Genomic DNA, 12500 nt, shown 5'->3' on the forward strand with positions numbered 1-12500 from the left:
TGAGGTAATGCTCTTCTAGGCTATTTTGAACTCTGTCGTTTGTTTCAGAGTTACACTTTTAGCTTGGTTGCTCACTCTGAATGCCTCTCTTATCACCAGTCACTTTGCAGAAAGTAGGAATACCATCCCATGGGCATATGGCATAGTGGTTAAGAGCGCGGGCTACTAACCCCAAGATTCTGAGTTCAATTCCAGGCATTGACCTGAATATTAATAATGATGATAATCTTTGTACTCTAGGCACAAGGCCCGAAATTTTTGGGGGAGACGGCCAGTCGATTAGATCGACCCCAGTTCGCAACTGGTACTTAATTCATCGACTCCAAAAGGATGAAAGGCAAAGTCGTCCTCGGCAGAATTTGAACTCAGAATGTAAAGACAGACGAAATACCGCTAAGCATTTCACCCGGCGTGCTAACGATTCTGCCTAATAATAATAATAATAATAATAATAATAACATTGAAAAATACCGTAGGAATGGAAAACCCAGGTTCGAAATTTCCTCAAGACACCTGATAAAAGCTGGAGGGTATATCAGCTGAAATGTTGTGCTAAGAACAAACAAGATGAGGACAAATATCCATCAAATGTAAATAATGTAAATAAGGTAAAATAATGTACCATTCTCTTTTATCTTAACCTGTTTTTCACACATTTTTTCTTTGTGTATCAGTTGTAACACACGTGCACAGACTCACAAGCTCATAGCTTAGAGTGAACATTGGTTCCTCTCACCTTGTAATCTGTCTCTTCCGTTAGCAAGCATTTGTACCTATGTTTTAAACTCATAAGTGTTGATTTGCTCACATTCATAACTGAGTCACTCTTAGTTTCATTATGTTTACTTGAACTAATATACTTTCAGTGGAGTAAAATTACACCATTGCCTACTTTATTGCTTCTGTTTCCACTCCTAATCAATCACCAACATTTTGGTAATCAGCAATATATATTTTTTCTCTCTTACACGTCAAAACCAGAACCCAGATAACAACATATCCTCAACTGACAACTTACATTTCCTTCCCGCTTTGATGGCATTGACAAGGTGGTATAAACAGGAAACCAAAATGAGAAAAAAAAAAGGAGAAAAAAACGGTGTTTTAAAATAAAGAACGCACTACACTGAAATATGCCCCACATCTATCTGGTGGAACAAAGGCAAAAGAAATAAAACAAGTGTTTGACCTTGACATTTTCATAACAAATATGTATTGATAACCTTGTTGTTACATGATGATGATTGGCTGTCATTTCTGATAACATTTAACTTTGGCATTCTGATCATAACACTCCATCAAAATGCTTAGAACTTGTTATTTACATTAAGATAAAATGCTATCCAGTTGCAAAGAAAGCAAACCTGTGATGTTCTTGCCACGTTCTTTCAGAGACATTAGGTTATGAAAATCAACAATGAAGTACAAGAGTACAAAACCTCACGGTACTTGGTCTTGTCCTTTACCCTTGCTTATTTTTTTACTTGTTTTGGTCACTGGATTGTGGCCATGCTGGGGCATTGCTTTAACAGATTAACCTTAGTACTTCTTTTGTAAGTTTGGTTCTTATTCTGTCAGTCTTTTATGCCAAATTGCTAAGTTACAGAGACGTAACCAAAAGCAAAACTAGAAAATTACTATCTTTAAATCTCATGTGAGATATTCAGCAACAGTACTTTGTAGTAAAGATTGTTTGCCAGCATAACATGGCAGTCCTGGTTTAGGACAAATGTTACTGTAATTTAGCCCCAGGAGGCATCGTCTCCACCTGGCTATACGACACGATCTGTGTCCTTACATTTTCGAACAAGGTGGTCACTAGATTCCCTTGTTCGAAAATGTAAGGACACAGATCGTGTTGTATCGCCAGCTAGAGACGATGTCTCCTGGTGCTAAATAAGAGTAACATTTGTCCTAGAGCGGGACAGCCATGTCATGTTGGCAAACAATCTTTACTATAAAACCAAAACCATAATCAATTTATGAGGGGAGAGGGACAAACACTAGCACAAAAGCACACTTGTGTGCATACATATATGCTTACCCATAAATATGTATGTCACAAGCTTCCATACAATTTCCATCAATCAAATTCACTTACAAAACATTGATTGGCCTTAGGCTATAATAGAAGACATTTGCCCAAGGTGCTGTGCCATGGGACTGAATCTGTATAAACACAGTTGCAAACCAAGCTTCTCCTGCATCTCGAATTCTGAATTTGTGCCACCAAGATGATCATTTTTAAACTTTCATTTCTTCAGAGATGATAAACAGTACCAGTGCTTTAGAAATAATACATTCCTAAATCTCTCGGAGAGATTTATGCAGTAGTAATATGAAGTAGTTTTATACTGTCAACTTAATGTGACAGTCCCCTGAAGGGAATAATACTACTGTTGGTTAGACCTAGGAAGCTGCATCGCTTCCTGCCGGCCATGACACATTTCCTGAGTCATAAGGACATAAGGACACAGGAAATGTGTCAAGGCCGACAGGAAGAAGTGCAGCTTCCTAAGTCTAGCCTACAGTAGTATTATTGCCTTCAGGGGACTGTCACATTAAGTTGACAGCATACAACTACTTCAGTTCCAGTGATATTCTGAGGATTATCCTGTTAATTTTATTAGTTTCATGCATTCTAAATTTAATTGCAACCAAAGATCAAGACAGATTTCAACCTCTGACTTCATTCCCAGAATCAATAAAGTTAATACCAGTTACATTAAATGTATGAATAAATAAACTAAATCATTCATTAATGAACAGAGTCACATCTGTTTAGAGTTAATGTACTGCTGTTATAATTCAATGGAAAATATTTTGAAATGACAATTCATCTATAAAGATTTCCATTATAAATATAGCAATACAGTAATGACAGTGGCTTATGAATTGCTGAAAATGAAGCTTAATGATGAACTTAAGCCATATCATCATAATTTAATGTCCCCTTTTTTGTGCTTACATGGTAAGACAGAATTTGTTGAGGGAGATTTTCTATGACTGGATGCTTCTTTTCTCACCAACACTTATCTGTTTCCAAGTCAGGTAATATTTGTCTATAACCAAATACATTTACATGGGGGATTAGAAACAAAGGACACTGCTTTCACATGACAATTACACTCATTTGTGACTGTCATGCTATGCCAAGAAAAGGACGTGCATGCACACACAAACACAAATACATGCACACAAACATGCACGCACACACCAACACATGTACACACACACGAACACAGACACAAGCACACGCACACACACACCAACACATGTACACACACACCAACACATGTACACACACACCAACACACAAACAAAGACACAAGCACACGCATACACAAACACACACAAGCACACATACACACAAACACACACACACAAACACATGCACACACACATATGCACATACAAACATGTGCACACAAACATGTACACGCACACACAAACACATGCATACATAAACATGCCCATGCACACCAACACATGCACAGACAAACACACACACAAACACACGCATACACAAACACGTACACACACATACACACAAACACACACACACACACAAATACACGGACATACACACAGACAAATATGCACACATATATGCATACATATGTACATACACAATGACTTCTTTCAATTTCGATCTGCCAAATACACTCACACGGCTTTGGTTGGCAAAGGGCTATAATAGAACACACTTACCTAAGGGGCTGCACAATAGCATTGAACCCAAAACCCTGTTCTTGGGAAACATTTTACTTAACCACACAGCCAAACCTGCTCCTATTTACCTAAATATGTGATTTGAAGAATATTTTGAGTTTCTTGAATTCAATCCACTCAAGTTTTGGACAGACATTTGCAAATATATTTACCATGAGCTAAAAGCACCTATATTTCACCTGCCATTGAATTAGCAGGGTCTATATGCGACTGTACAATTTGCTAGAAATAGCTGCCAAGCTATTAGGTGCCGAGCTGGCAGAATCGTTAGCACGCCGGGCGAAATACTTAGCAGTATTTCGTCTGCCATTACATTCTGAGTTCAAATTCCGCCGAGGTCGACTTTGCCCTTCATCATTTCAGGGTCGATAAATTAAGTACCAGTTACGCACTGGAGTCGATGTAATCGACCTAATCGCTTTGTCTGTCCCTGTTTGTCCCCTCTATGTTTAGCCCCTTGTGGGCAATAAAGAAATAAGAAATAGCTCCCAAGCTACCTTCATATCACATCGTATTGTTTAGAAATAGAAATAACAGCATCATGAGACTGTTGCAAAGCCTTTCTTTACTCACGTAATATGTTTGAGATGACAAACATCTCCCATGGATCACTCCCTGTTTTCCTAACCATTTGTCAGAGACTAACATTCGACAATATATTCCTAACTACATTATGCCTATAAAAGAAGAAAGTACCGTCACAGCCAGGATATATTTTATCCACATCAGCTTGTTCTGGAGTGACTTTGGTCTAAGCAGCCCCAACTTGAATATCAATATAAGTATTTACTGTCATTATCAATCCAATAAAATGTACAGACTAGATATTTATATGAAAGCCAACTGGTTTCCCAACCCTCTTTTATGTTTCTTAAGGAATGACATATACACTGCATTCACTGAGTTTATTTATAATGTAATAAAACACACTTGATATTTTTACACAACAAAACCAGACTTAAAACACGAGATGTTTGATATATCAATTACATCTATAATTCTTTATTAAATACTATCCAGCACTCTACACATAATGGAATACAAAGTATGGCTCTAACTGCGCTAGGGGTCTAATGTTTGATATAGCAGTGTTTCCCGTCTCTTTGGAGTCTGACTATATATATGCGTGCGTTTTGTGGTATGTATGCATTTGGTGTATATATGTGTGTATATGTATATGAATATGTGTGTGTGTGTGTATATATATATATATATGTGTGTGTGTGTGTGTGTGTGTGTGTGTGTGTGTAAATATATAAAAACAAAAAGATAAAGAGAGCAAAGGTAAGGTTGGAGAAGTATTTTATGGATAGAGTCTTACAGCTGTTTCTGGGAAGATCCAGTACTTCCCTTCATCGGAGACAGAAAAAATAAAGTAATCTATTATTATATCCATAGGCGGATATTTTTAGTATGAAGTGGTAATGAGTGTGATGTGCTGAAAAAAGAGAGAACAGTGCTTGAAGTGTAGTTTCATTCCAGTGGTAAATATCCGTGTAGAAATCCGTGGAAAGTAATCCTTGTGTGGATAATCCGGAAATTTATGTTGGAGCGAAAGTTGATATAGCATAGATAGCAGAGGTACATATATTCCATATTGCGATGGATTTTTGCTTGTTTAATCGATATAACGAAGTGTTTAGCAACTGCAACCACCGCTCTTTTCACACATTTAGGTTCTATCACAAGCAAAATTGCACAAACGATCACGCAACATAATCACACAGCCCCCCCACAGGCAACCTATTCAACCTGGGGAAAAACATCCATCTTTCACCATCTTTTGAATAGGATTATTTCCTTTCGATCATCTCACCACACATATACCACCAAATCTATTTCTTCTATTCTCAAATTCACAAGAACACCACCTACGCATACAGACTACGTCACTTCTTTCAATCCCTTTCCACCGTCTATAAATAGGCTTGGCAGCATCCTAAAATATGATACTACTAACTACCTTTCCACCCATCCCTTCCCTTTATCTCTGTCCTTGGTTTATCACTCATACCCCCACCACCTATATACTACACACACGCATTCCTTCCTACTCACTAGACCTTTTAACCTCATCCCCATATTCCTCCTTCACTCTATATGCTCATCCCCTCTACCTTGTTAAGACCAACTGACCATAAATATATCGCTACCATCCTCCGCCTCTATCTCTCCTCTATCCCCTTTCACATTCTGTCTTCATGACTTGACCTAATTACAGCTCACTTTTCACTTGACTTGGCCATTCTTCAAGTAAACAAGCAAAAATCCATCGCAATATGGAATTTATGTATCTCTGCTATCTATGCTATATCAACTTTCGCTCCAACATAAATTTCCGGATTATCCACACAAGGATTAATTTCCACGGATTTCTACACAGATATTTACCACTGGAATGAAACTACACTACAAGTACCGTTCTCTCTTTTTTCAGCACATCACACTCATTACCACTTCATACTAAAAATATCCGCCTATGGATATAATGAAAGATTACTTTATTTTTTCTGTCTCCGATAAAGGGAAGTACTGGATCTTCCCAGAAACAGCTGTAAGACTCTATCCATAAAATACTTCTCCAACCTTACCTTTGCTCTCTTTATCTTTTTGTTTTTTATATATTTACATACACACACGCTAATACACGACTTCTAATACCCAATCCTGTTCATACAACGACTGGGGCAAACTAGCCGGTATACAGCACTTACTCGGTATTACCTGTATCCTCCTGGGTTTGGTTAAATCCAATACCCTCCTCAACCTTATATATATATATATATATATGTGTGTGTGTGTGTGTGTGTGTGTGTGTGTGTGTGTATAAACAATACAGAATGGGACAAGGACGCAAAACATCCAGAGAGTTAGGTGATGCAAGAAAGGGACGAAACATACAGATAGACGATACAAATAAAACATGGAAAGGTCATTCGGAGTTTTCTCTCTTCAGTCAAGATCCAGATTATCCTTGCAATTTCGGCTGGTTATTTTCGATATTGCTCCAATCTGGCCAGCCCCACATACCACAGATTTGCTTGACCTTAACCAGTTGAGCATGTCCCTTGGTAGCTGACAATATGTGCATAGTATTTCGACCTCAGTGGAATTTGAACTCAGAACATAAGACAGATGAAATACAGCTAAGCATTTTGCTCGGCATGCTAATGCTTCTGCCAGCTCACCACCCTAATAGTAATAATAATAATGATAATGACAATTATAATCATAATCATAGTGATGGCAATAACGATATTTAAAATGCTGCAATATGAACGCGAAATACAATATTATCTAAAGCAACAATCTGATAAAGGTAGCATTAAATTAATGTGTATGACTTGGAGATCTAAGATGCTGTGAGTACGGGCATTAAATCACCTGCAATCAAAATTTTCAGATTGAATGAAAGACAATTAGCTGCTGATGAAGATCTTAAAAAGGGATCCAGTGCAGACAGTTGTCTCAAATTTATTTTGTTCACAAAAGCTTGTCCTCACCTTAATAGTCAGATACCTTGCAGTGTGATAAAATATTTTCGATGCAAATGAGACTCAGACTACTAAAAATAATAGAATTAATAAAAAACAAAAAATATTATTGCACTGAGACGCCAGATTATAGATTAAAATTTTCAGATATAAACTGTTAAATGAATTAGAAAGGAAAAAAAATAAATATACTTAAGTCTTCAAAACAAGTAAATTACTTGATTGATGCTACTGAGTTAATTAGGAACTTCACACACACACACACACACACACACACACACACACACACACACACACACACACATACTCATAAAGATATCATGGACTTTATTATAACTAGATGATTTATGAGGGTTCTGCAATTTCTAGCTGAACAACCACATGGATGATGTACAGTTCTATATTTAAGAGATGAAGAATTATGTACATTATTTACATTTGACGGATATTTGTCCTCATCTTGTTTGTTGTTAACACAACATTTAGGCTGATATACCCTCCAGCCTTCATCAGGTGTCTTGGGGAAATTTTGAACTGGTGTTCTCATTCTTAAAGCATCTTTCGATGTTGTTGTTGTTGTTATTATTATTATTATTATTGAGTGAGAGAACAGTGCAGGCCATCAAAGTCACGCTGGGGTAAAATATATGAAGCCCATTATACCCAACATGGCTACCCATCTGATAAGGGTACACAAAACACATGCATCACAACCATAAGTGTGCGACATGGTGATCTCATATCAAGATAAACAGCGCATGACCTTGCAGGTGGGGCCCAGTTAGAATTTTCTTCAGGTTGAGTAGCCTGTCCCACCCAAAAGGTCCCTGAATAAGGTTTGTTTAAGGACATTGAGCAAAACACCCATGTTTCCAAAGGTAAATTATTCAAACCCCAAAGAATTCCTCTCAACACATGGCTATGATGCTCCCCAACTACTTCTGTTCATGATCAGAGATGCACATATCGTCAGCCACCAAGTGACATGCGCAACTGGTTATTTCTCCTGATCTTGTTTGTTGTTAACATAACATTTCGGCTGATATACCCTCCAGCTTTCATCAGGTGTCTTGAAGAAATTTCAAACCTGAGTTCTCGCTCCTGAATTATTTTGCAATGTTGTTATTATTATTATTATTATTATTATTATTATTATTATTATTATTATTATTATTATTATTTAGGTTACGACCTAGAATTGAACTTGGAATCTTGGGGTTAGTAGCAACGCTCTTAGCCACTACGCCACATGCCCATGGGCATTGTGGTTAAGAGCGCGGGCTACTAACCCCAAGATTCCAAGTTCGATTCCAGGCAGTGATCTGAATAATAATAATAATAATAATAATAATAATAATAATAATAATGACAACGTTTCCCTAAAAGAAATGGAAAAACTTTCAAAATACAAAGACCTGGAAATAGAGATAACTCAAATGTGGAATCTAAAAATAGAAACAATTCCTATCATAGTAGGTGCCTTAGGTATAATAAAAAAATATTCAGACAAATACATAACAAAAACACCAGGACTTACAAATATATATAACATACAGAAAATTGCACTACTGGGCACTGCACACATCCTATGCAAAACACTTTCAATACAGTAACCATAAGAGCATCACAGCAAACCACAGCACATACCCAAGGCACACAGAGCTCCGCTCGGTAGTGAAGTGAAAGCACGTTATAAAAATAAAACTACTGAACAATAATAATAATAATAATAATAATAATAATAATAATAACATCAAAAAATACCTTAGGAATGAGAACCCAGGTTCGAAATTTCCCCCAAGATACCTGATGTAGGCTGGAGGGTATATCAGCCAAAATGTTGTGTTAGCAACAAACAAGATGAGGACAAATATCCGTCAAATGTAAATAATATAAATAATGTACATAATTCCTCATCTCTTAACTATAGAACTGTATTATTTTGTGTATTATATTGCACTGTAATGTATACATAAAAAACTGCAGATCCTAAGTTGCACACCATAAAGCATTGTATTGTTCTTTTATTCTTTTCCGTGTTTCAATCATTTGACTGCAGCCATGCTGAAGTACTGCCTTAAAGGGGTTTAGGTCGAAGAAATCGACCCCAAGACTTATTCTTTGTAAGCCTAGTACTTATTCTATTGGTCTTTTCTGCCAAACTGCTAAGTCACAGCAACATAAACACACCAGCATCAGTTGTCAAGCAATGGTTTGCGGGGGAAGGGGGACAAACACAGAATTGACTGTGGTCATGCTGGGTTTTAGTCAAAGAAATCAAACCCAGGACTTCTTTTTTGCAAACCTAGCATTTATTCTATCGGTCTCTTTTGCCGAATCACTAAGTCATGGAGACATAAACACGCCAACATGGATTGTCAAGCGATGGTGAGAGAACAAACAAACATGAATATACATGTACATATATATATATATATATATATATATATATATATATATATTTTCTTTCATGGTGCCATCCATTTTTATTTTATTTTATTTTATATTATATATTGTATATTATATTATATATTGTATATTCCATATTCTATACCCCACATTGGTTCTGCAGGAATATAAATAAAACATAAAAAACAGACAGTGTTGGAACTCTTTTAAACAAAATAATATATTCCTCTATACACAATCATACAAAAAAACCACCTTTTTTGTATTTATTTTTACTCGCATATATATATATATATATATATTTATTTATATGAGTAAGGATAAGATCGATATTTAAAATATTGATCTTATCAAGTGGCCAGCATGGGAATAAAAACCATCAAAGGTAATAATTATTTAAAATTATAATACAGGGTATCTAAGAGATACCGCCACGATGAAAAATACCAGTCAAATTCTGACTCTAAAACAACAATAAATGTCCACATAGTACAAGGAGCGAAGACGAAGACAAAATAAACCAGTATATATATATATATATGATATATATATATATATATATATATATATATATATATATATATATATATATATGACGATCTTCTTTCAATTTCCATCTAGCAAATCTACTCACAAGTCTTTGGTTGGCCTGAGGCTGGCTATAGTGAAAGTTACTTACCTAAGGACTGAACTCAGAACTATGTGGTTGGGAAGCAGGCTTCTTACCACTCAGCCATGTATACTCCTATAAGTTTACATTGTTTTAATGTTCGACACTGGAATTTGATTTTATACAGCCTTGTTATCTCAGTCAGAGTTCCCAAAACTGACCTCTCCTCTTTTCTCATTCCTCACTATTCTCCACTGTTTGTTAGTGAATTTCCACTACACACTTCTTCATTTTGTTTCTAGATGCTAGTAAATTATGTTTCGGTAAACAGAACTGGCATCCTTTCACAAACCATCTATCAGCTCTTTCATTTCCACGAGAGGTTTTATTGATGTAGGTCTAAAGGTCCAAGAATTCATTATATATATATATATATATATATATATATATATATATATGTATATATATATGTAGAATATACGATCAGCAAATTATTAGATTCAATCTTCACACAATTGAACTGTTCAGCCTATACTATGTTCTCTCCTTTCTAATATCAGGGTGAAAGGATTTTCATTTCTAATCAGTTTTTATCAGCACAGAGTAAAAACGCCAATGTAAGGAACTGGTGGTTAAATGGCTAAACTAATAGATATATGTGTTTATGCATGTGTATATATGCATGAATATGTGTGTGTATATTTTTCCAGATGTATATATCGTATTGCAAGACAGTGTAGGAGAGAGAATAGTGATGTTGTAGGAGAGAGAATAGTGATGTTGTAGGAGAGAAATGTGTTCGCATGGATGATGGTACGCTTGCACTAAATGAGGCTGCAAAGAAAGAGGTCTGGAGATGCCACTACGATAGATTGCTTAATAAAGAGAATGAATGGGAGAAAGAGAGCCTGCCGTATGTCGACCCAACAGAGGGACCAGCTATCCGAGTTGACAGTACCAGGGTAGATAAAGCAATTAAGAGTATGAAAACAGGGAAAGCCCCCGGCCCATCAGAAATCACTGCAGAGATGCTCAAAATATCTGGCAGTGTTGGATACAGCCTAGTCACCCGTATTACGAACCAGGTGATACACGAATGAGTCATACCCAATGACTGGTGTAGCAGCACCATAGTCAACTGCTACAAAGGTAAAGGTGACGCTTTAGATACAAATAATTACAGAGGCATCAAGCTGTTAGATCAGGTTATGAAAGTTACGGAGGGGGTCATAGCCCAACTAATTAGGGAGCGAATCAATTTAGATGAGATGCAGTTTGGGTTCGTGCCAGGTAAAAGCACCACTGATGCCATATTTCTAGTGAGACAGCTGCAGGAGAAATACCTAGCCAGGGATAAACCTCTGTACCTGGCCTTCGTTGACATGGAGAAAACCTTTGACAGGGTCCCCCGATCCCTTATCTGGTGGTCAATGAGGAGACTTGGGAAAGAAGAATGGTTAGTGAGAGCTGTGCGAGCCATGTACAGAGATGCTGCCAGTAAGGTGAGGGTTGGAAATGAGTACAATAATGAATTCCGGGTAGAGGTAGGGGTCCACCAAGGTTCCGTTCTCAGCCCCCTCCTATTTATCATAGTCCTCCAGGCGATCACAGAGGAATTCAAGACAGGTTGCCCCTGGGAGCTCCTCTATGCTGATGACCTTGCACTAATTGTGGAGTCACTATCAGAACTAGAGGAGAAGTTTCAGGTGTGGAAGCAAGGTCTAGAATCGAAGGGCCTTAGAGTCACCCTAGCAAAACCAAAATCCTATTAAGTAGGAAGGTCGATAAAACACAAACCCCTTCAAGTAGATGGCCCTGCTCAGTATTCAGAAAAGGAGTAGGTAGTAACTCTATAAGATGTACCCGGTGCAAGCTATGGACACATAAGAGGTGCAGCAATATCAAAGGCAGATTAACTACGAAGTTAGTTTTTGTATGTGGGAGATGTTCAGGTGCAATAAACACTGTAAACAAACAGGAAACAACTTCTATCTCATTCCAGGGAGAAAAGCTAGAGGTAGTCAATAGCTTCCGCTATCGGGGTGACCAAGTTAGTAGTGGGGGTGGGTGCGCTGAAAGTGTAGCTGCTAGAATAAGAATAGCCTGGGCAAAGTTTAGAGAGCTCTTACCTCTGCTGGCGACAAAGGGACTCTCACTCAGAGTAAAAGGCAGACTGTATGACGCATGTGTACGAACAGCCATGCTACATGGCAGTGAAACATGGGCTATGACTGCTGAGGACATGCGTAAGCTCG

Source organism: Octopus bimaculoides, chromosome 3 (assembly GCF_046866305.1).
Source record: "Octopus bimaculoides isolate indiv1 chromosome 3, ASM4686630v1, whole genome shotgun sequence".
Lineage (NCBI taxonomy): Eukaryota > Metazoa > Mollusca > Cephalopoda > Octopoda > Octopodidae > Octopus > Octopus bimaculoides.